This window comes from Copadichromis virginalis, linkage group LG3 (genome assembly GCF_057382275.1).
Source record: "Copadichromis virginalis isolate Kocher_CV1m ecotype Utaka linkage group LG3, C_Virginalis_male_GT1.1, whole genome shotgun sequence".
In the NCBI taxonomy this organism is placed as follows: domain Eukaryota; kingdom Metazoa; phylum Chordata; class Actinopteri; order Cichliformes; family Cichlidae; genus Copadichromis; species Copadichromis virginalis.
Window position 1 is genome coordinate 14,637,685 of NC_140620.1, and position 25,698 is coordinate 14,663,382.

At 42.0% G+C, this 25,698-nt stretch overlaps 2 protein-coding genes and 1 long non-coding RNA gene across 3 annotated transcripts in view; 1 reads left to right on the forward strand and 2 right to left on the reverse strand.

Annotated features, from left to right (window-relative positions):
- LOC146712977 (uncharacterized) overlaps positions 1 to 9,959 on the reverse strand; it is a 55,718-nt gene extending 45,759 nt beyond the window's left edge. Inside the window, exon 1 of the mRNA XM_085446035.1 lies at positions 9,707 to 9,959. The gene's annotated coding sequence lies outside the window, so the exon portion shown is untranslated. The remainder of the gene's footprint in view (positions 1 to 9,706) is intronic.
- Positions 1 to 25,698, reverse strand: part of LOC146712974 (butyrophilin-like protein 2) — a 285,791-nt gene that overhangs the window by 104,383 nt on the left and 155,710 nt on the right. The gene's annotated exons all lie outside the window — the stretch shown is intronic.
- On the forward strand, positions 10,403 to 22,805 carry LOC146712978 (uncharacterized). The gene is made up of 4 exons (XR_014917550.1): positions 10,403 to 11,002; positions 11,703 to 11,771; positions 13,111 to 13,181; positions 21,972 to 22,805. It is a non-coding gene; the product is annotated as an uncharacterized LOC146712978 (long non-coding RNA).

Below are 25,698 nucleotides of genomic sequence, written 5' to 3' on the forward strand. Positions count from 1 at the left end.
TGTGCCAAATTTCATACATGTAGTTCAAACGATGTGGTCGTAGGGCTGCATTTAACAAGGCATAGGTGGCGCTCTAGAGCCATTTCCCAGTGCTCATATGTAAAACCATTAAAATACAAAATTTTTCACCAGACCTGGCAGGTGTGCAAAATTTCATGAGTTTTTGAGCATGTTTAGGCCCTCAAAAAGGCCCTTGTTTCGCCTGAATAATAATAATAATAATAATTAAAGCTGCAAGCAGCGTTATGAGGGCCCTCGCACCCCCGGCACGTCGAGCCACTGCCAACACCTCAAACCGGCACGTCCGATGTGATGTCACATTGATGGATTTCATGCTTTTAATCACCAGCTAACATTTCATCTTATTCAACCAGGATTATAGTCATGCCACTAGGTGGCGCTCTAACCATTATTGACAAATAGCATAACAAACATTTCCAAGCTCGAGTCTCATCACACCTGCGACCTTTGGGAGAGATTGGACATTGTGTTTTTTAGTGACAGCAGATTACTGCTTTTTGCGAGTGATTGAAACTCTACGTGCCGCCATGACCACCCCGTTTCCCTGAACGGAAAAAGCTTCGCAATTTAACATCAGAAAGGTCTTTAGATTCTACACACTGAAGAATGGTTCAATATGATGAAATCCCTTGGAGGAGTTCGTCAAAGTATGAGGCCTGAAAAGGGGGGAAAATGTCATCAAAATTACACATTAATTTTAAAATGGCTGACTTCCTGTTGGATTTGGGATATTGCTCCAAGAGACTTTTTTGTACATCTTGATATCTTACACAAGCTTACCAAGTGTCAGACTCATAGATGAAACACAGAGCAGGGGCTGATGTTTTGAAATATTGTAGGGGGCGCTGTGGAGCCATTTTGCGCTATTCAAGGAAAATGGTTACATAACAACAAAGCCTTCATCCGTTTGGAGGTGTGTGCCAAATTTCAAGCCTCTATAAACTTTCCAAGCCCCTCAAAAGCCACTTCATCTTTCATGATGAACCGCGTTGCCACCAGGGTGCGCCGTTCAGTTTAAAGTCACAATTTTTGCACTGAAGCATCACGAGGGACTGATGGTGATATTCACCGCTTTTGAGGTGGCCACGATCAACCTGTGATAATCAGTACAACAAAGTTAAAGCCATGACATTTCCTGTTGCCACTAGGTGGCGCTGTCCGTATTTCCGACAATGGGCACATCAATCTGGTCAGGGCGGGTCTGACATCATGCCTATAAAGTCTGGTACTAATCAGACTGGATTTCATGGAGTTATACTAATTTGTTTCTTCATGGCAAGATATCAAAGTTCGCCATGCTGCTGAGGTCACACCCTTTCGTGAAAAGTCACAGTTTTCACTGTACCCCAAGACCAACTCCTTAAGGCTTTCCTGGAGAAATTTGAGGCTGCAGATGTCACCCATCACTATACTGTACCCCAAAGTGTAAAACATGACATTTCCTGTTCCCACTAGGTGGTGCTGTCCTTGATGTCAAATATGGCAGTTGAAATATGTTCAGGGGTGGAGCCTTATCATATGTGTTCACTTTGGTCAAGGTCAGAAAATGTATGACAAAATGAGAGGCAATAAGATTTTCATGGCGAGTCATCGAAATTCGCCATGGCGCCACGGCCTCATAGTATTGTGAAAACTCAAAAGCTCCGCAATTTAACATGGCACAAGGGTGTAGTTGACACTGTCCAAATTTGAAGGTTATGAAATGAAACCCCAAGGAGGAGTTCGCAAAAGTTCGAGGCATGGAAATGGCAAAATTAGAGCCAAAATGTCACCTTCTCTTCCAAATGGCGGACTTCCTGTTGGGTTTGCGTCAATGGGCCCACAGACTTTTTTGTTCGTCTTGGCATGATACACATGTGTGCCAAATTTCATACATGTAGCTCAAACGATGTGGTCGTAGGGCTGCATTTAACAAGGCATAGGTGGCGCTGTAGAGCCATTTCCCAGTGCTCATATGTAAAACCATTAAAATACAAAATTTTTCACCAGACCTGGAATGTGTGCAAAATTTCATGAGTTTTTGAGCATGTTTAGGCCCTCAAAAAGGCCCTTGTTTGGGGTGAATAATAATAATAATAATAATAATAATAATAATAATAATAAGAAACGGAGCAGATACAATAGGGCCTTCGCACTCTCGGTGCTCGGGCCCTAATTAAAGCTGCAAGCAGCGTTATGAGGGCCCTCGCACCCCCGGCACGTCGAGCCACTGCCAACACCTCAAACCGGCACGTCGGATGTGATGTCACATTGATGGATTTCATGCTTTTAATCACCAGCTAACATTTCATCTTATTCAACCAGGATTATAGTCATGCCACTAGGTGGCGCTCTAACCATTATTGACAAATAGCATAACAAACATTTCCAAGCTCGAGTCTCATCACACCTGCGACCTTTGGGAGAGATTGGACATTGTGTTTTTTAGTGACAGCAGATTACTGCTTTTTGCGAGTGATTGAAACTCTACGTGCCGCCATGACCACCCCGTTTCCCTGAACGGAAAAAGCTTCGCAATTTAACATCACAAAGGTCTTTAGATTCTACACACTGAAGAATGCTTCAATATGATGAAATCCCTTGGAGGAGTTCGTCAAAGTATGAGGCCTGAAAAGGGGGGAAAATGTCATCAAAATTACACATTAATTTTAAAATGGCTGACTTCCTGTTGGATTTGGGATATTGCTCCAAGAGACTTTTTTGTACACCTTGATATCTTACACAAGCTTATCAAGTGTCACACTCATAGATGAAACACAGAGCAGGGGCTGATGTTTTGAAATATTGTAGGGGGCGCTGTGGAGCCATTTTGCGCTATTCAAGGAAAATGGTTACATAACAACAATGCCTTCATCCATTTGGAGGTGTGTGCCAAATTTCAAGCCTCTATAAACTTTCCAAGCCCCTCAAAAGCCACTTCATCTTTCATGATGAACCGCGTTGCCACCAGGGTGCGCCGTTCAGTTTAAAGTCACAATTTTTGCACTGAAGCATCACGAGGGACTGATGGTGATATTCACCGCTTTTGAGGTGGCCACGATCAACCTGTGAAAATCAGTACAACAAAATTAAAGCCATGACATTTCCTGTTGCCACTAGGTGGCGCTGTCCGTATTCCCGACAATGGGCACATCAATCTGTTCAGGGCGGGTCTGACATCATGCCTGTAAAGTCTGGTACTGATCAGACTGGATTTCATTGAGTTATACTAATTTGTTTCTTCATGGCGTGACATCAAAGTTCGCCATGCCGCTGGTGTCACACCCTTTTGCGAAAAGTCACAGTTTTCACTGTAACCCAAGACCAACTCCTTAAGGCTTTCCTGGAGAAATTTGAGGCTGCAGATGTCACCCATCACTATACTGTACCCCAAAGTGTAAAACATGACATTTCCTGTTCCCACTAGGTGGCGCTGTCCTTGATGTCAAATATGGCAGTTGAAATATGTTCAGGGGTGGAGCCTTATCATATGTGTTCACTTTGGTCAAGGTCAGAAAATGTATGACAAAATGAGAGGCAATAAGATTTTCATGGCGAGTCATCGAAATTCGCCATGGCGCCACGGCCTCATAGTATTGTGAAAACTCAAAAGCTCCGCAATTTAACATGGCACAAGGGTGTAGTTGACACTGACCAAATATGAAGGTTATGAAATCAAACCCCAAGGAGGAGTTCGCAAAAGTTCGAGGCATGGAAATGGCAAAATTAGAGCCAAAATGTCACCTTCTCTTCCAAATGGCGGACTTCCTGTTGGGTTTGCGTCAATGGGCCCACAGACTTTTTTGTTCGTCTTGGCATGATACATATGTGTGCCAAATTTCATACATGTAGCTCAAACGATGTGGTCGTAGGGCTGCATTTAACAAGGCATAGGTGGCGCTCTAGAGCCATTTCCCAGTGCTCATATGTAAAACCATTAAAATACAAAATTTTTCACCAGACCTGGCATGTGTGCAAAATTTCATGAGTTTTTGAGCATGTTTAGGCCCTCAAAAAGGCCCTTGTTTCGCCTGAATAATAATAATAATAATAATTAAAGCTGCAAGCAGCGTTATGAGGGCCCTCGCACCCCCGGCGCGTCGAGCCACGCCCAATACCTAAAACCAGCACGTCCGATCTGATGTCACATTGATGGAATTCATGCATTTAACCACCAGCTAACATTTCAACTCATTCATTCATGATTAGCTAGTCGTTCCACTAGGTGGCGCTCTAACCATTATGTACAAATGGCATAACAAACATTTCCGAGCTCGAGTCGCATCACGCCTATGACCTTTGGGAGAGATTGGACATTGTGTTTTTGAGTGACAGCAGATTACTGCTTTTTGGCGAGTGATTCAATTCTAAGTGCCGCCATGACCACCCCGTTTCCCTAAATGTAAAAAGCTTCGCAATTTAACATCACAAAGGTCTTAAGATTCCACACACAGGAGATTGCATCAATCTGATGAAATCCCTTGGAGGAGTACGTCAAAGCACGGTGCCTGAAAAGAGGGGAAAATGTTGCCAAAATTGCACATTAATTTTAAAATGGCTGACTTCCTGTTGGATTTGGGATATTGCTCCAAGAGACTTTTTTGTACATCTTGATATCTCCTATAAGCTTACCAGGTTTCAGATTCATACATAAAACACAGAGCTGGGGCTGTGGTTTTGAAATTTTGTAGGGGGCGCTGTGGAGCCATTTTGCGCTATTCAAGGAAAATGGTCACATAACAAAAAAAGCCTTCATCACATTGGAGGTGTGGGCCAAATTTAAAGCCTCTATAAACTTGCCAAGACCCTCAAAAGCCACTTCATTTTTCATGGTGAACAGCGTTGCCACCAGGGTGCGCCGTTCACTATAAAGTCACAAGATTCGCACTGCAGCATCATGAAGGACTGATGTTGATATTCACCGCTTTTGAGGTGGCCACGATGAACCTGTGAAAATCAGTACAACAAAATTAAAGCCATGACATTTCCTGTTGCCACTAGGTGGCGCTGTCCGTATTTCCGACAATGGGCACATCAATCTGTTCAGGGCGGGTCTGACATCATGCCTGTAAAGTCTGGTACTGATCAGACTGGATTTCATTGAGTTATACTAATTTGTTTCTTCATGGCGTGACATCAAAGTTCGCCATGCTGCTGGGGTCACACCCTTTCGCGAAAACTCACAGTTTTCACTGTAACCCAAGACCAACTCCTTAAGGCTTTCCTGGAGAAATTTGAGGCTGCAGATGTCACCCATCACTATACTGTACCCCAAAGTGTAAAACATGACATTTCCTGTTCCCACTAGGTGGCGCTGTCCTTGATGTCAAATATGGCAGTTGAAATATGTTCAGGGGTGGAGCCTTATCATATGTGTTCACTTTGGTCAAGGTCAGAAAATGTATGACAAAATGAGAGGCAATAAGATTTTCATGGCGAGTCATCGAAATTCGCCATGGCGCCACGGCCTCATAGTATTGTGAAAACTCAAAAGCTCCGCAATTTAACATGGCACAAGGGTGTAGTTGACACTGTCCAAATTTGAAGTTTATAGGACCAAATCCCAAGGAGGAGTTCGTTAAAGTACAAGGCATGGAAACGGTAAAATCAGAGCCAAAATGTCACCTTCAATCCAAAATGGCGGACTTCCTGTTGGGTTTAGGACATTGCCATAATAGACTTTTTTGTTCGACTCTGAACGTTATAACGGTGTACCGACTTTCAAACTTGTAGGCCATACCCATACCGGGGGCTCGCGTTTTTTAATTTTCTAGGTGGCGCTACTGAGCTAATTTTCTCTGGCCATGTCTGACAACATTAAAATACGTAAATTTTCACCAGACCTGACGCGTGTGCAAAATTTCATGAGTTTTCGAGCATGTTTAGGCCCTCAAACGGCCAATTCATTTGCCGAAATAATAATAATAATAATAATAATAATAATAATAAACAGAGCAATTACAATAGGGCCTTCGCACTGTCAGTGCTCGGGCCCTAATTAAAGCTGCAAGCAGCGTTATGAGGGCCCTCGCACCCCCGGCACGTCGAGCCACTGCCAACACCTCAAACCGGCACGTCCGATGTGATGTCACATTGATGGATTTCATGCTTTTAATCACCAGCTAACATTTCATCTTATTCAACCAGGATTATAGTCATGCCACTAGGTGGCGCTCTAATCATTATTGACAAATAGCATAACAAACATTTCCAAGCTCGAGTCTCATCACACCTGCGACCTTTGGGAGAGATTGGACATTGTGTTTTTTAGTGACAGCAGATTACTGCTTTTTGCGAGTGATTGAAACTCTACGTGCCGCCATGACCACCCCGTTTCCCTGAACGGAAAAAGCTTCGCAATTTAACATCACAAAGGTCTTTAGATTCTACACACTGAAGAATGCTTCAATATGATGAAATCCCTTGGAGGAGTTCGTCAAAGTATGAGGCCTGAAAAGGGGGGAAAATGTCATCAAAATTACACATTAATTTTAAAATGGCTGACTTCCTGTTGGATTTGGGATATTGCTCCAAGAGACTTTTTTGTACATCTTGATATCTCCTATAAGCTTACCAGGTTTCAGAATCATACATAGAACACAGAGCAGGGGCTGTGGTTTTGAAATATTGTAGGGGGCGCTGTGGAGCCATTTCGCGCTATTCAATGAAAATGATCACATGACAACAAAGCCTTCATCCATTTGGAGGTGTGGGCCAAATTTCAAGCCTCTATAAACTTTCCAAGCCCCTCAAAAGCCACTTCATCTTTCATGTTGAACAGCGTTGCCACCAGGGTGCGCCGTTCAGTTTAAAGTCACAATTTTTGCACTGAAGCATCACGAGGGACTGATGTTGATATTCACCGCTTTTGAGGTGGCCACGATGAACCTGTGAAAATCAGTACAACAAAATTAAAGCCATGACATTTCCTGTTGCCACTAGGTGGCGCTGTACGTATTCCCGACAATAGGCACATCAATCTGTTCAGGGCGGGTCTGACATCATGCCTGTAAAGTCTGGTACTGAACAGACTGGATTTCATTGAGTTATACTAATTTGTTTCTTCATGGCGTGACATCAAAGTTCGCCATGCTGCTGGGGTCACACCCTTTTGCGAAAACTCACAGTTTTCACTGTAACCCAAGACCAACTCCTTAAGGCTTTCCTGGAGAAATTTGAGGCTGCAGGTGTCACCCATCACTATACTGTACCCCAAAGTGTAAAACATGACATTTCCTGTTCCCACTAGGTGGCGCTGTCCCTGGTGTCAAATATGGCAGTTGAAATATGTTCAGGGGTGGAGCCTTATCATATGTGTTCACTTTGGTCAAGGTCAGAAAATGTATGACAAAATGAGAGGCAATAAGATTTTCATGGCGAGTCATCGAAATTCGCCATGGCGCCACGGCCTCATAGTATTGTGAAAACTCAAAAGCTCCGCAATTTAACATGGCACAAGGGTGTAGTTGACACTGTCCAAATTTGAAGGTTATGAAATGAAACCCCAAGGAGGAGTTCGCAAAAGTTCGAGGCATGGAAATGGCAAAATTAGAGCCAAAATGTCACCTTCTCTTCCAAATGGCGGACTTCCTGTTGGGTTTGCGTCAATGGGCCCACAGACTTTTTTGTTCGTCTTGGCATGATACACATGTGTGCCAAATTTCATACATGTAGCTCAAACGATGTGGTCGTAGGGCTGCATTTAACAAGGCATAGGTGGCGCTGTAGAGCCATTTCCCAGTGCTCATATGTAAAACCATTAAAATACAAAATTTTTCACCAGACCTGGCATGTGTGCAAAATTTCATGAGTTTTTGAGCATGTTTAGGCCCTCAAAAAGGCCCTTGTTTGGGGTGAATAATAATAATAATAATAATAATAATAATAATAATAAGAAACGGAGCAGATACAATAGGGCCTTCGCACTCTCGGTGCTCGGGCCCTAATAATAATAATAAGAAACGGAGCAGATACAATAGGGCCTTCGCACTCTCGGTGCTCGGGCCCTAATAATAATAATAATAATAAGAAACGGAGCAGATACAATAGGGCCTTCGCACTCTCGGTGCTCGGGCCCTAATAATAATAATAATAAGAAACGGAGCAGATACAATAGGGCCTTCGCACTCTCGGTGCTCGGGCCCTAACTATCACAGCTATGCAGATGACACACAAATATATATCACAATGTCACCAGGAGACCGAGGCCCTGTACAGGCTCTTGGTAAATGCATTGAGGAAATCAATGACTGGTTGTGCCACAATTTTCTCCAGCTAAACAAAAACAAAACTGAGGTAATAGTCTTTGGCGCCAAAGAAAAACGATTACAGGTCACCAGAGAACTTCAATCTATACATCTAAAAACCACAAACCAGGCGAGAAATTTGGGTGTAGTGATGGATGCAGACCTAAACTTAGAAAAACACATTAAGACAATAACAAAGTCAGCTTACTATCACCTCAAGAATATATCAAGGATAAAAGATCTGATGTCTCAACAGGACCTGGAAAAACTAGTCCATGCATTCATCTTTAGTAGGCTTGATTACTGTAACAGCATCTTTACAGGTCTACCTAAAAAATCAGTCAGACAACTACAGCTCATTCAGAACTCTGCTGCTCGAGTCCTCACTAAGACCAAAAAAGTGGACCACATCAGTCCAGCTCTGAGGTCCTTACACTGGCTGCCTGTCCGTCAGAGGATAGACTTTAAAGTTCTGATGCTGGCCTATAAAGCTCTGAATGGTTTAGGACCAAAATACATCAATGACCTCCTGACCCAGTATGAACCATCCAGATCCCTCAGGTCATCTGGATCCGGTCTTTTATCAGTTCCCAGAGTCAGAACCAGACACGGAGAAGCTGCATTCAGCTTTTATGCTCCTTATATCTGGAACAAACTCCCAGAAAGCCTCAGATCAGCTGAAACACTCAGTTTATTTAAATCCAGGTTGAAGACTCACCTGTTCTCAGCTGCATTTGAATAAAGCACCAAATCCACACTTTAAGCTTAAATTTCAAAACTTACATTTAACTACTGATTTTATCTACTGTTCTGATTTTATCTGTTTTGATTTTATATACTGTTGTTTGTTTGTTTGTTAATTAGTTAGTTAGTTTATTTGCTTGTTTTAATCAATTTTAAATCATGCTTTTTATTTGTTCTTGTTTCTAATGTCTCTGTAAAGCACTTTGAATCACCTTGTTGTTGAATTGTGCTATACAAATAAACTTGCCTTGCCTATGTTGTTAACACTCCTAGACTGTAGGGGGAGCTAGAGAGCAGAGGGAGTTACCTCGGGGTAGACTGTGATGGCGAAGCTTTGTTTACATGTGAACCACAGTTCGATAAAATACCTTATCTTCAAGTAATGGTGTCATTCTTAAGAACCCACAACAACATAAAGAAACAAGACAGAGACGGTCCTATGAAGTCCTATTCTAAAGGCTGGTTTCCCTCCCCCACGCTTGTACCCGTGGATTCATGTCCTGGGGTTTGGTTGTTCTCCTGCCCTGCACCCCATCCTTTTGTTCACATTTAAAGAATATTTTTCTATATGTATTCTTATCCCCTAAAAACCGCCATATTATAATGTTGCAAGCAATCACAAACTCTACAGTCTGCCTAACTCCAATGTATACCAAGCAATCTATTATTATCAACAGCATAAACTGAACCCACATTAAAGTTAGCTCGGTGTTTACCTTTTATGAGCCCACAAACCGAGAGAAACTCCGTGATGAAGCTGGAAGTCTTTCTAAACAAATCAGGGAGCAGAGACCCACGTGGTTCACGCTGATCTGAGCTACGATCCAGGAGACAAGGGTGTGCAGATCGATGCAGAAATTAATCCCAACGTTGGCAGTGGTATATGTTCCTGTAAGTTTACTACTTTACTCCCGTTTCATGAAAAAGCAGCTCTCTCTGCTCGACTCCTCTCCTGCACACACACTTTGCTCCGCCTCCTTTTCCGGCTCTGCTGTGATTTGTTGCTGTGCGGTCACGTGACTCAGCTGAACAACGTAACCACGTGAGGTGTTATTTCAAAATTAGGGCATATCTAAACTCTTTTCCTTGGCCTCGAAGAAAACGTCATCTTGGGAAGGAGAATTGCTAAGTACTCAGGGAAAGAGAGGAGCGGTTCTGAGAATTGGAACAGCCTTACACTCGTCTCTCTGTAACAATGTGACACCGGATGTCCGCCTGTTGAAACTACATTGTGCAGAAGATGGACTACAAAACAAACTTTTACTTCGTCACAATGTGTTCTAACCCTGTTGTTTTATGGAGGTCATATAAACGAGAACAGCCTGTTAAAAATATCCTTTCATTACAAAGTTTGAATTTTAAAGAAGAATGAACCTTTAGGGTCAGATTTACTAACATCTGCAGCAGGGGCGGAGCGTGGGGGTGGCTTACTGGGCTTAAGCCCGGGTTGTTTTGTCAGAAGCCCGGGGTATTTTGGAGTGCAATTTTTTCATAGTTAGATGCCTGGCTGACAACTGTATAAAACAAAAAGTACACACAATATTCGAAGCACATAGTGCACACTGTGGGAATTTACGACTGTGCGTGAATCCCCCCCTGATATTGGTATGATCCAAGCTCAGGCACTAAGCGACTGAGCGAGGGGGCGGGGCAGCTGCTGCCCGTCAGTGCGCTGTTGGAGAGACGGAGCCAGCCATACTAAGGAGAGCTTAAGTTTGACCAGGTACCAAAGCAAATCATTCGTACCGTACAAATAATGTAAATATGACGGTGCATCACGAAAGATTGATATCAAACTGATCACTTGACCAATATTACGTTACTCGCTCTTCAAGTGAATCAACAAATGGCGAAATGAAAAGCCGAACAAATGCTATTTTTTTTTAGAGATTCTTAGCTTACGTGTGTTTATTTCATATTTTCAGTTCTTACCCTCCCCGACTAAATCGGTTTCAGTTATGTACTGAAATATAAGAATGGACATTAGAGGGTTCTTTCAAAGAAAAACTCAGGTAAATGTTATTTTATATATTATGCTTTGTATGTTGTTCAGTATATTTGTATGCAAAACAAGAGGAATTTCAGTACACAGCAGGATATTCACATTTGTAACCAGATATTTACACTTTAGGGAGAAAACATAAAACATTTTTACTGCACAACATCAATTTAGAGTAAACTTTTGTTTTAGATAAATATTGAAATATCTTTTGAATTAGTTAAATGTCACAATAAAGAGAGACAGAGCTTTCTGTTTTTTATCACTTTCATCAAATTTAGGAGTACATGTACACTAAGTTTATTGTTAATTAATAAGAAAACTCCAGACGATTCCATTCTGAGCTGAAGAAGCTTCTGATAGGTTAGTAGAGTCCATGTGAGTAAACAGGTGGCACAGCTGTGGATGCATATAAGGCAAAACACAGAGCCTGTTTCTGTGACATGGGAAAATCAAGAGATGTCAACCAAAACACCAGGAAAAGAACTATGGAGCTCCATAAGTGTGGCTCAATTTTGAATACAATTTGGTGCCATTTGCAATTAAGAAATACAGACGATTTCTCTCTTTACTCTTAAAGTTAACAAATATGTTTTTTATATTTATCAATCTAAAAAAAATAAACATTTGGTCTGATTTGATGTTACAATTAAAAAGTGTTTGTGTTTTTATCTGAAGAGTTTGTAAATATCTGTATATTTGATGATTGTCAGCACAAAGAGAGAGAGAGGAACAGAGAGGGAGATGGAGAATGAGGACAGAACAGAGATGAACAAGAGCAGGTGAGACACACATGTTAGTCAAATGGTTGTTTACCAAAAGTATCACCGTATCATAGGTACTCATGTATCTCATACCTAGTGTTTCTTTTTAGGTTTGTTATTTTTCAAATTCTATATTTATTAAGTTATGCAGGCTTGTTTGCACAACAAGGCTAAATAATTATATAAACTTTTCTCAATCTAAATATTGTACTTTGGTAAAATTAAAAAATAAATGTAGTGCAGGTCTATGATGATTTTTAGTGCTACTATCATCTAGTTCTGATTCTGGTTCTGTCTTGGTTAAGTCCCAAGTAGTCCTGATTTTGAACTGTTGTAGTCCTGTTTTAATTCTGGATCAGTTCTTGGTCTGGTTGAATTGGGGTTTAGTCCTCGTGTCTTGATACAGCCCTGATTTTGTTCTGCCTTGCTGCTTAATTAAAAAACTAGTTTAAGGTGTTCTGCTCATGTGAAATATATTTTTCCCTATATGAAGTCATTCTTTTTTGAACAAAACTCAAAACAGAGCCAATTAATCTTTCAGTCATTTCTACCCCCCCCCCAAGGGAAAAAAAAATCCCACATGCATACTATCCTTTTGGGCTAAGCCCCGGGTGTTTCAAATGTCTGGCTCCGCCTCTGATCTGCAGCAGCTCAAAGACATCTTTTGATGTTAAAAAGCTGCTGGATTTACTGAAGAGACTCAGTGTCAGTTTGTGACTGAAGTTATGACATATGTGTTTGTAAGAGTTTCATTTTCAGGAGAAGAAGATTTAAATGAGTGACACAAATGTAAATTACAAAGTCTGTGGTGCACAATTTACTACAAATTGCAAAAAATCTACCACAGAATCCTGTCTTGTTCCTGCTGTGGTTGTGATAGTGAGGACAGTTTATTGTTTTAGGGGGAGATGTTATCAAAACAAGTCTCCGATCCGCTCAAAGTTGTTATTTCAGTTCCAAAAGTTTGGCTCTGGCCTAAAACTCTCCAGTCAGATCTTATACTGATTATTTTGAGGTGAGCCCCACTTATTTTTCCTTAATAATACAGTTTATGTGAAACCAAGCAGAAATTAATTACACTTCTTAATTTTTTATAGTGCACACAGCTAACTCTTTCTGCTGAATATGTAAAAAATAAAAGTGTTACTGTGTTACATGCCTGAATGTTGCTCATGGTCTGATGGGAAATAATGTTTTCTGTTCTTTAGCACATCGAACAGTCAACTGTTCACAGAGTTTAGGTTTAAAGGATGAAACAGTTTGCACTGATGCATCTCTCCTCTCCTATCTGAAGAGTATGTAAATATCTGGTTTCAACTGTATATTTGATGATGTTGGTGTTTGGCTTGATTGTCAGAACAAAGAGGGAGAGAGAGGAACAGCGAGAGAGAGAGAGAAACAGAGAGGGAGAGAGATGAACAAGAGCAGGTGAGACACACATGGTACTCACATGGTTGTTTACCAAAAGTATCACCGTATCATAGGTACTCATGTATCTCATACCTAGTGTTTCTTTTTAGGTTTGTTATTTTTCAAATTCTATATTTATTACGTTCTGCACAACAAGGCTAAATAATTATATAAACTTTTCTCAATCTAAATAGTGGACTTTGGTAGAATTAAAAAAAAGGTGCAGTGCAGGTCTATGATGATTTTTAGTGCTACTATCATCTAGTTCTGATTCTGGTTCTGTCTTGGTTAAATCCTAAGTAGTCCTGATTTTAAACTGTTGCAGTCCAGTTTTAATTCCAGATCAGGGCCCTGTGCTTCGTACGTCGCTCACTACATCCAAGATCAAATGAAACATCCAAGGCCAAACCATCGCGCTAACCGTGAGCGCGCTAATCCGGTTCCCCGAACACACCTGCTGTTGACGATTAGTACAGCTGGATGAAGTAATGTGCGATCACTGGGTGCCGTAAAAGGGGCTACGCATCGATAGCAGAAACAGTGATCGGCAACCCGCTGATTGGTCGGCGAAAATGTCGAAGGGGCGCGCTCGGTATTTTCCGGCAGCAGAGCAAGAACTCTTGAGTGAGGGATTTCAGGAGTTTCAGAGTTTAATTAAAACGCAAGAGAACACTGCAAAGGCTGCAAAAGCAAGGAGAGAGGGCTGGCAGAAAGTTGCTGACTAATCAAACTCGTAGGTAATGTAATGATAATAATAATAATAATGGATTGGGTTTATATAGCGCTTTCCAAGGCACCCAAAGCGCATGACAATGCCACTATTCATTCACTCTCACATTCACACACTGGTGGAAGCAGCTACAGGTGTAGCCACAGCTGCCCTGGGGCAGACTGACAGAAGCGAGGCTGCCATATCGCGCCATCGGCCCCTCTGGCCAACACCAGTAGGCGGTAGGGTAGATTTATCATATCACACTATATTATCCAATATTATATTACATTATATTATATTATAATATGTTATATTATATCCCCTTTCACATTAGAGCCACGACAGGACCCACTAGAACATGGGAACAAGTAAAAGTGAAATATAAGAATATCCTACGGAATGGTAATATTTATCACTTATATTGCTTTTCGTCTCTTGGAAAGAGACCCTGAAATAATCTGTTTGTTTGTTCATAACAGCAACCAAGAAAAGGGCAGAGCAAATAAAGACAGGTGGTGGTCCTGCACCCCCTCGTCAACAAGTTGGTTAAGTAAATAATACCCTCACGGGAATATCGATATCTCTCTATGAGCACACTGTCGCGCTGAGCTAAAGGATCCTGTCTATCCCGCAATATACGCTGAATTCTGAGGACTCTCCTTATCAATCTTGCACCTTCCGCAATGGGTGGCTCGCGTATACGGACAGGACATGGCTGCGACAGGCTTCCCAAATCCACCTTCGCTTTTATAGCCGTGGTCTCTCATCTTGATTACACGAAGTAATTTGCAATTACTACTCTGAAATATGAATTACATCTGTAATAATCACATACATGTAATAGAATGTTAATAGTACATTTCCCTTTTTTAGGAAATGACCTGTATGTATCTGTGTGACATCAATAAATGGATCAGGTGCTGCATTATCTTTAGTTACAGTGATGTTATTTATTTATGGTGAAACAGTGGTGGAATATCGCTGTTGCTTTCGTATAAATGACGCGGGCATACCTGCGTGGCCGCGATCTAATCCTGTTTACATAAAGTAAACCTGCTCCCCAGCAGGTTTACGCTTACGGCTCTGTTGCTATGACAGCAAGTCCCGGATGGGCTTCAGGGAACCGAACGATCCAGGATCACGCGAAATCGTCAACAATCTAATCCAGCTAACTCGCTTAGCGCGGTACGAAGAACAGGCCCCCAGTTCTGGGTCTGGTTGAATTGGGGTTTAGTCCTCGTGTCTTGATACAGCCCCAACTTTGACCCGAGCAGCACCAATTAGTGGCTGAACGACAGAGTTGTCTATGAAGACTATGAGTGTCTTCATAGTTTTATTTTTGATTTGGCTCTTAACAAGACTCCTGCCTCTCTTTACTTCTATTGGTCCAAAATAATCAACACCAACATAAGTAAATGGTGGAAGATCAGCTGAGATTCTGTTAATAGGAAGATCAGACATTTTCTGCTCACCTGGCTTTTGCCGTCGTCTTTGACACACTATACAATCTTTGATTATTTTTCTAGCTGCTGAATTAGCATGAGGGATCCAGTATTGACGGCGAAGGGTTGAAAGCATGTGATTTCTTCCTCTGTGACCAATCTTTTCGTGGATATACTGAAGAATAAGCTTTGAAACATTGCTTTCTTTTGGCAAAATTGCAGGATGTTTTGTTTCCTCAGGTAAATCCGCTTTGCTCAGTCTTCCACCCACTCTCAAGACACCATTAGCAACTACAGGATCAAGCTTATACAGATGACTTGACTTACTTACAGTGCCAGAGTTTAGGGCAGTCATTTCATCAGCAAAATGTTTTCTCTGCACAAAGCTCACTATAGCTTCCTCAGCCTTGGACAAATCCTCAGTTTTGAGCAGAGTGTTCCATTTATCCTCTTGCTTAACACATATTTGACTTCCACAGTGCGTGCCCAGCAACTTCTGTCTTTTCCTTGTTTGCAGTTTAAGTTTTTCTTTTACTTTCAGGATCCATGCCACACACCTTTTTAATTTTGTCCAGCTGGAGAAGTACAACAGCAGCTTAGTAGTGGGACACACATCTTCTTTCAGCACAGCTGCACACATCAGGCCCTCCCCTTTTATTTCTGGGTCAGCTTCCAAATGGACAGATACACAATTCATGCCTACAGGCCAGTGACCAACAGGTTTACTGAGAAATTCTGGACCACTGATCCAGGTGGACGATTTCAGGAAACAGCCAACTGTCATTCCTCTTGTGGCTGCATCGGCTGGATTCAGCTTTGAACTGATGTACCTCCACTGCTCAACTTTTGTCAAAGCATGAATGGTGGAAACTCTATTAGCTACATACGTTTTGAACCGTATGGTTGTGTTTGCAATGTACTGTAGCACAGTTGTGCTGTCAGACCAAAAGACTGACTCACTCAGATTAAGATTAAGTTCAACTGATAGCATTTTGTCTAAGCGCACAGCTAAAACTGCAGCAGCCAGCTCAAGACGTGGGATGGTGACTTGTTTTAACGGCGCCACCCTTGCTTTACCAATAATAAAGGAAACACACACTTCCTGCTTGCCATTAGATAGCCTAAGATATGATACGGCACCATATCCAGTTTCACTGGCATCGCAAAAGTGATGCAGCTGTGCACTTTCTATCTCCCCAAATCCTTTGGGTGTGACACATCTACCAATACTAAACTTGTTAAGAAGAACTAAATCCTCAACCCATTTTTGCCAGGTTTTTGCCATTTCTGCTGGTATTGTCTCATCCCAGCCAAACCTCAGTTTACATAGATGTTGCAGAATTTGTTTTGCAGGCAGAATGACTGGAGCTAAGAAACCCAAAGGGTCATAAATGGAGCTGACATTGGACAGAATACCACGTCTTGTAAGTGGTTTGTTCTTGTTCACAATACTGAATGTGAAAACATCACGTTCAATATCCCATTGCACACCGAGAGCTCTTTCTGTGGGTAGCTGATCCCGACTAAGGTCCAGCATCTTTACACCTGTGGCTCTATTTTCCTCCGGGATCTGACAGAGGACAGAGCGATCACTACATACCCACTTATTGAGCTTAAATCCCCCCTTGGCACACACCTCAGTAAGCTGCTGATAAAGTGAGATGGCCTGCTCAACAGACTGAGCAGATTTAAGACAGTCATCTACATAAAAACTATGCCTGATTGTATGTATAACCTCCTCTGGGTACAGATGTTGGTTGTCATCAGCAGTCTTTAGTAGTGCATAGGTGGCACAGCTGGGGGAGGATACTGCACCAAAAATGTGGACCAGCATTCTATGTTCCACCAGCTGTTTTGTGATGTCACCATCGGGCCACCAGAGAAAACGTAAAAAGTTTACGTGTTCCTCAGCTACTCTGACCTGATGAAACATCCCTTTAATGTCTGTCATAAGTGCTATTGGACCCTGCCGAAAGCGAATCAGCACACCTAATAAAGTGCTAGTCAGATCTGGGCCTTGTAATAGCTCTTTGTTCAGTGATGTTCCAGAAAATGTTGAAGCACAATCATACACAACACGCAGTGTTTTCTTGCGGGGGTGGTAGACCCCATGATGAGGTATATACCACACCTTTCCTTCCTCATTCTTCAACTGTTCTTGTGGTATGATTTCTGAATGTCCCTCCATACTAACATTGTGCATGAATTCTTTGTATTCTTCAAAGAATAACTGATCCTTCTGAAACCGTTTTAGCAGATATTGCGCCCTCTGCTGAGCCACCTGCTTGTTGTTTGGCATTCTTACTTCAGGTTTACGAAAGGGTAATTTCAAGTAATAATGGCCATCCTTAAGTACAGCTGACTCTGACATTATGTTCATGAACTGTTTATCTTCTACAGACATTTCTGCACGCTCATTACACTGGTTCTCCACAAAATCTTGATTATACTGCTTAACCAGCATTTCCTCTAAACTACTTATAGAAATGCGGTTTACCTGGACAAAACTAGCATCATGCTCATCCCTTTCACTACCCTGACTGAGTGGCCCATTGACAACCCAACCGAGACGAGTTAGCACAGCATAGGGTCCATTACCCTCACTGTTAATGATTCTCCAAGGTTCCAGCGCTTTGGGAGAATTCACACCAATAAGCAGCCCAATGCCAGCATTTATCGGTGTCAACTCAACCTCCTTTAAGTAAGGCCATTTTCTTAAGTTTTCTTCTTTAGGGATATTTTCTTTAGTGACAGGAATAAACTTTTGAGTGTACACATCAGGCAACCTCAAATACTCATTCTGTTTCAAAGCAGCTACTTCCATACCAAAAAGTTTATAGCTACTCACTGGCCTTTCCTGACCCATAGTCTTTAACATGATTTCCACTTTTTTTCCAGATGCATTTAACTGCATCATCAACGCCTCAGTGCAAAACGTTGCAGAGCTGCCGGGATCAAGAAAGGCGTACGTCTCCACAACCTTCGTCCCATTTTCCAACTTCACTTTTACTGGAACAACTGACAAGGCACATTCATTAGCCCCGGCCCCAGTATAGCTACCAAAGTTCAAAGAAACAAGAGCATTTGAGACTGATGATTCCTTACATTCAGCTTTAGCTGCTTGCCACTGCCGTTCATTTGAGTCTATGTGGAGAACAGTAGGGTGATTTTTGTTACAGGTGTGGCACGTCAAACGATGTGGACAAGCTTTACTCATGTGGCCTCTCTGTAAGCAACCAAAGCATAAACCTTTACTCTTAAGGAATGTCACCTTTTCTTTGTTGGCCTTTAGTTTGAATAAGTCACATACGTCCAAAAAATGAGTTTGGTCACAAAACAAGCACCGAGTTTGATCTAACCCTTTATCTTCATGGCTTATCTGAATCCGTTCCGGTTTGAGTTTGTCATTGATCTGTTCTGAAACTACAGCTACAGAAGTAGCAAAGCTACTGCTTTTAGTTTTAAGCGGTGTCTTTGATGGTTTTGAAGCTATCTTTTCTTTTGTGTTTTGACTCTCTCCAAAAACAGGATCTAATGCAGCTCTTGTTTGCTTTTCAAGAAAATCAAGAAGATCTTTAAACCCTGCTCCACGATCGCACTTTTCTGTTATATCAACGATTATTAGTCGCCATTTATCACGAAGTCTAAAAGGCAACTTTGAAACAAGAATCCTCATATTGGTTGAATTTTCCAGCTCATCAAGAAACCCAGCTTCATCCATTGTGTTGAAGCAGCTTCTTAGAAAGAATGTGTAAGCACGTAATGCTGAAGCATCGTCAGACTTTAAAACTGACCAGTTAAGAGCCTTGTCTATAAATGCAGACGTTATCTTTGCTCTGTTACCAAAGTTCCACTCAAGCTGCCTTTTTGCCTCAACATAAGCTGTCTGTGGACTCATGTGCATACAACTTCTCACTAAAATTCTGGGCTGTCCTGTAGTAAACTGTTCTAAATAATAAAGCCTATCCTGCATATTATCAGTTTTAGTCTCTATTCCTTGTTCAAAAGCCTTAAGAAAGGATCTAAAACGCAAAGGATCACCACCAAAAACAGGAATGTCTATAGCTGGAAGCAGTGACAACCTCTGTTGGTTTACAAGCATCTGAGTAATTTCATTTTGCTTTGTCATAATCTCTATTAGGGCACTGCTGTGAACATCAACCTGTGAAGAGATTGGCTTTGGGCTCTCCCCTTCTGGTTTGACCCCAGCAGGCGCATGTGTCTCTAGGGGCATTGGCAAAGGAGAATGAACTAAAGGGGTTTTCTTTGGTCTTGGAGCCTTTCGAGCTGTAGCAGCAGGTATGAACTCTGTAGATGTTCCAGAAGGCGCTGTAATCCCGCCTTCTGATTCAACCTCAGCCCTGGATGCAAGGCTCTGCCGATCCTGAGCAGAGGTGAGAATTTGCCTTTTTGCATCAGCCTTAATCAACTTAGTTCTTAGAGCCAATGCTTCTTTTCTTGCTTTTAATTGAACTTCTTCCAGTTCGAGTGCATGTTTTTCTTGCAGTGCGTCCACCTCCGCTTTTAAAGCGGCTCTTTCCACTTCAGCTTCCATCAGCGCAATTGAAGCCGCACGTGAGCTTTTACTCCTTAAACTTAAGGCTGCAGTAACATTACTGGGCGCTTTACTAGAGCCCTTGCTGCCAGGTTTAGCAACTCGTTCAGAAATCATGTCGCTCGCTTCTTGCGCTACTTGTGAGACACTATCATGCGGCGCAATGTCACTGTCATGAGATGCTACCTTTGATTCAACATTAGAGGCTGCAACTTCATCCTTTTGTGGATCAGGGTCTGCAGTTAACCAAGTGTCGATTTCATGCAGAAAGTCTTTAAAACTGATCAGCTTAGGTTCATACCAATCGCTGTGATCTGTTTCTTTTTCGTCATCGTTCAGCAATTTTTGAACTGAAGTCGGTGAGTCCATAAACTCTCCCAAATAATCATTAAATGTTCTCATGTGTTCATCTATGGAGGCTTTTGATTCTCCAGCATCAATGAGAGCATTAATGTCATTTCGTTTTCTTGTCAGAACGCCAAGCTTCGCTCTGCGTTTTTTAATTAAATTAAAAAGCTCTCTTTCTTGTTCCTCCATTTTAACCAGAAAATTCGTTTCACAAGGTCCAAAAGATAATTGTTTAATACAAATGTTTCATGTTGCAGCTCAGCATCTCGGTTGATCCAAACAAAGTTTCGCATTTACTCACGAACTTTGCGTCATTTTTTCAGTCCATTCTGCGAAGATCCAATCTTCCAAGTCCAATTCATGCAAGTTTTCCCATCTTCCAAGTTGACATCCAAGCGAGTCAAAATGATTTTTTGACTTAAATGTCGCGGCCTTTTACTTTCCAAACAAAAAAAATCCAAGGAAAGGCTGTGGGTGGCAACGGGAGGTTTGTTTTGGAACACACTTCTGACTCATTGTTTAAAAATCATATGCCGTTTATTTCAGGAAAAAAAAAATACAAACAGAAATCAGCCAAATAACTTCTTAAAACTTAAACGAAAGTTAACTTAACTTTCTTTAACAATTCAAAAGTGGTCAAAAAATCATTTTTTAACCCTCCCGTCCTCCCATCTGACATTTGGCAAACAAAACAAAAACCTCTTTACCACACCCATCCCGGGTGCTCTTAATCTCTTAATTAATGGGAGGGTCCATAAACTAATAAACCAATCACTTTCCAAAAGCATTCAACAAAAATGGCCACAACACAGATTCTTACGCTGGATGGCATTACCTTGGCCTCCAGTAACATTGTGATGAACCTTGGAGTAACTTTTGACCAGGACATGTCCTTCAACGCACATATTAAACAAATATGTAAGACTGCTTTCTTCCATTTGCGCAACATCTCTAAAATTAGAAATATCCTGTCTCAGAGTGATGCTGAAAAACTAGTTCATGCATTTATTACTTCCAGGCTGGACTACTAGAATTCATTATTATAAGGATGTCCAAAAAACTCACTGAAAAGCCTTCAACTAATCCAAAATGCTGCAGCAAGAGTCCTGACAGGGACTAGAAAGAGAGAGATTTCTTCTGTTTTGGCTTCCCTTCATTGCCTTCCTGTTAAATCCAGAATTGAATTCAAAATCCTGCTCCTCACATACAAGGTCTTAAATAATCAGGCCCCATCTTATCTTAATGACCTTGTAGTACCATATCACCCTATTAGAGCACTTCGCTCTCGCTCTGCAGAACTACTTGTTTTTCCTAGAGTATTTAAAAGTAGAATGGTAAATGGCAAATGGCCTGTATTTATATAGCGCTTTACTAGTCCCTAAGGACCCCAAAGCACTTTACATATCCAGTCATCCACCCATTCACACACACATTCACACACTGGTGGGAGGCAGAGCCTTCAGTGTTCAGGCCTCTCTTCTGTGGAACCAGCTTCCAGTTTGGATTTGGGAGACAGACACTATCTCTACTTTTAAGATTAGGCTTAAAACTTTCCTTTTTGCTAAAGCATATAGTTAGGGCTGGACCAGGTGACCCTGAATCCTCCCTTAGTTATGCTTCAATAGATGTAGGCTGCCGGGGATTCCCATGATGATGAGTTTTTCCTTTCCAGTCACCTTTCTCACTCACTATGTGTTAATAGACCTCTCTGCATTGAATCATATCTGTTAACCTCTGTCTCTCTTCCACAGCATGTCTTTTATCCTGCCTTCCTTCTCTCACCCCAACCGGTCGCAGCAGATGGCCCCGCCCCTCCCTGAGCCTGGTTCTGCCGGAGGTTTCTTCCTGTCAAAAAGGAGTTTTTCCTTCCCACTGTCGCCAAAGTGCTTGCTCATAGGGGGTCATATGATTGTTGGGTTTTTCTCTGTATCTATGAAGCGCCCACGTCTCTCAGATCAGCTGATCAGCTGTTCCTGAATGTACCCAGGACTGAGCATAAACTTAGAGGAGATCGTGCTTTTTCTGCAGCAGCTCCATTTATTCATTCAGTCATTTATTCTATGTATTTTGCCAGAAACGCCAGGCGCTCACAAAACTATTACAATGACCACCAAACAAACAATAAATGAGAGCAGGTGAACAGATTCCACACAAAGACATGAACACAAAGCACGGACCCGATGCATCAGTGACATGTCGTGTTTCTCACCCGACGACATGAACGCGGACACGCCGTCGGAGCAGAAAGTCAACATCTCACCGATTCTGAGCTGCAGCTTTTGTTCCTCTCCGGCCTAAAGAAAGCTATATTTTTTCTGCTTAATACTTTTTTTTTAAATTATGCCAAATTGAAAAATGATTAGCTTGCTGTTGTTTTGTGTTTTATCCTCAGTTACTTTGAAACACTTACTGAGTCAAAATTGAATTTAATCAAATCAATTATAGAAATCAGTGATGATACCCAGCCCTAGTGAGTAGCCTAAGCCCAACAGAAGTGGAGGTAGCTGTGGGTAATGAGAAAAGATGAAAAGGTTGATAACACATTATATGCAGTAAATACACTGCCCAGGTGTCCCCTCTCCCCACTGCCTGTCAATAAAGAACTTTGTGTTGACAAGATTGTTAGCTAATCATTTACAAATCTATAATATCTGCATGGACAGCGTTAACTGATGAGGTTGAAAAATTCAATACTCAAAAGTTTACTCTTCAGCCACCACGCTTCTGCCATCTGCCTTTTTTTTATTAGCCACAGTAAAGGCTGCGCTATGAATTCTGGGATATGTTGCGCCACGAATGAATAGAATAGAATTCAACTTTATAGATATGTGAGTATATTACAGAAATGGGTCTATTATGGTATGTTATAATGTACACGGTATGAAGTATGTTGTAAATATTCTATAACTATAAGTATGTACAGGCTGTAGTGAGTACAAGCTATGTACAGGCTATGAACAGGATATAAATATGAAAAACTATACAGAATATGAAATAAACAACTTTACAGAAATCTGAGATATACAGCTATACAGAAATGGGAACTATGCAAGCTGCAAACAGTTGTAGGGTTAAAAATTATCGAATGTACACAATGATTATTTACACAGAGCTATACAGTAGTGCAGTTAAGATAAGTGAGATATAATTCCTACAGAGGCTATATAAAGTGCTAGTGGTTGTGAGTAGTGGTTCACTCCATGTTATTATTGTGTGTTTGAGGGTACAGTTGTCCATTGTGTGTGTGTATGTTCAGTCCATGTGTTAACGTGGGTCAGATGTCAGGAGGCAGAGTTCAGGAGTCTGACAGCTGTGGGGAAGAAGCTGTTCCGGTACCTGGTGGTCTTAGTCCGGAGGCTCCTGTAGCGCCTCCCAGAGGGCAGGAGGGTGAAGAGTCCATGTGATGGGTGACTGGGGTCTTTGATGATTTTCCCAGCCCTTTTCAGACACCGCTTCCTGTAGATGTCTTTTATGGCAGGAAGTGGTGCTCCGGCGATGCGCTGGGCAGTTTTCACGACCCTCTGCAACGCCTTCCGGTCTGAGGCAGAGCAGTTCCCATACCAGACTGTTATACAGTTGGTCAGGATGCTCTCGATGGTGCAGCGATAGAAGTTCACCAGGATGTCTGAGGACAGGTGGTTCTTCCTCAGAGTCCTCAAGAAGACGAGGCGCCTGTGAGCCTTCTTGACCAGCTTGGAGCAGTTGGTCGTCCAGGTGAGATCCTCGGAGATGTGGACTCCCAGGAACTTGAAGCTGCTCACACGCTCCACAGCCGTCCCCTTAATGTGGATGGGTGGATGTGGGTCAGCATTCCTCCTGTAGTCCACGAATGATACACCTGACTCCTTCAAGTCCGGGGAAATGAAGTGCGCATTTCCGGCCGCATTTGGAATTGGGACAGCCTTCATCACGTCGCTGTGGTGTAATCAGCCTCCAAATGGGGTCTCAAAATTGTACCAAAAAATTCTGTACCTCCCTCCAACCACACACTTGTTCGGGTTTGCCATCAGCACTGCCTGCCTCAGGGAATCCAGGACCGTGACCAACCACTGCACATGCTCCACTGAGGTATCACTATGAATGATGACATCATCCAGGTAAGAAACAGCATATGCAGTGTGAAGACGCAGCTATCGCTACAGGAAGTGCTGAAAACTGGCCGGGGCTTCCAACAAGCCAAACGGAAGTGTGACGAATTGGTACGAACCACACAGAGTGGAGGAGGCCGTTTTTGTCTTTGGACTCTGCAGACAAGGGAATCTGCCAATCAGCTGTGTTTCAAAGTGGTGCTCCATGAGAGTCGTGCACACGGGCAGGGGGGGAACACATCTGCAAAGCGCTGTTGCAATGCAGGAACATCTGCTTTATTGGAATGTGTGAGATGTTAATCACAATGCATCTTAAACACACGCTCTAAAAGCGTCATGCCCACAGCACGTTTTTGAGAAAAATCAAATATTTTAGTCCTTGAAGATCATTTTAGAGTTTTTAATAGAGATGGACCGATCCGATATTACGTATCGGTATCGGTCCGATACTGACCTAAATTACTGGATCGGATATCGGAGAAAATTTTAAAAAATGTAATCCGATCCATTAAATATCACGAAAGCACCTCACAAAACTTGCAACACGCCGTAACTCACATCAGAACGTTAGCACGTCGGAGCAGTATGCATCACGTGATAGAGCGGCTGTGGCATGCGGGACCTGTCGGTGGTCTGGATAGCATGTGGAGCTTCGCTAGCAACCTGGCATTTCATCTCCGACAAAGTTATCCCGAGAGAAGTAAAGCAAGTGTGTAAGTCCATCTCTGAATGTTTGTAAAGCATTCCCACGTTAAGCTTAACAAGCGACTGCCTCTTGCTCTCCGGCTGCTACTTCAATCGTGAAACTGATCAGCTGATCGGCTTTTCTGTCGCGAGTCTGTCTCTCTTGTTTGTTTTTGGCCCACTTTGCACCAGAAAGAGGAAACCAGCGGCTGAACAACAGCAGCACGTTTAAGCTTGATAAGCTGTTGTTAGAATTTATTTAATATTACTTTCTACACCAGGATCTTTTTCTACGTAGCTGACGGCTGTAACTGTGCAGGGGCGGATCTAGCAAAGTTTAGCTAGGGGGGCCGATAGGGCATGAACAGGGAAAAGGGGGCACAAAGACAGACTTTTCTTTCTTATTCTCATTTAAAATGTCGAGCTTTTAATAAATAATTATCCAAATCTTACACCCAAAGTTTTAATTTGATGTAAAATGAATAGAAGTCAATTACTGTATATAGTAACTATTAAGTCTAATATATATACCCTAGTAAGCTATAGTACTTTTTACTTTGGGAAGGTACCATCTGTGCAGTCTGCAATTTTGTTGAAGAAAGATGTTGAATCTATTTAATATTTCTTGAAAAATAATTGATTTCTGTGCATTTTTTTTCACACTGCATCAAATTAAGGTTGATTACGTCGATTAAGCATCATGAGG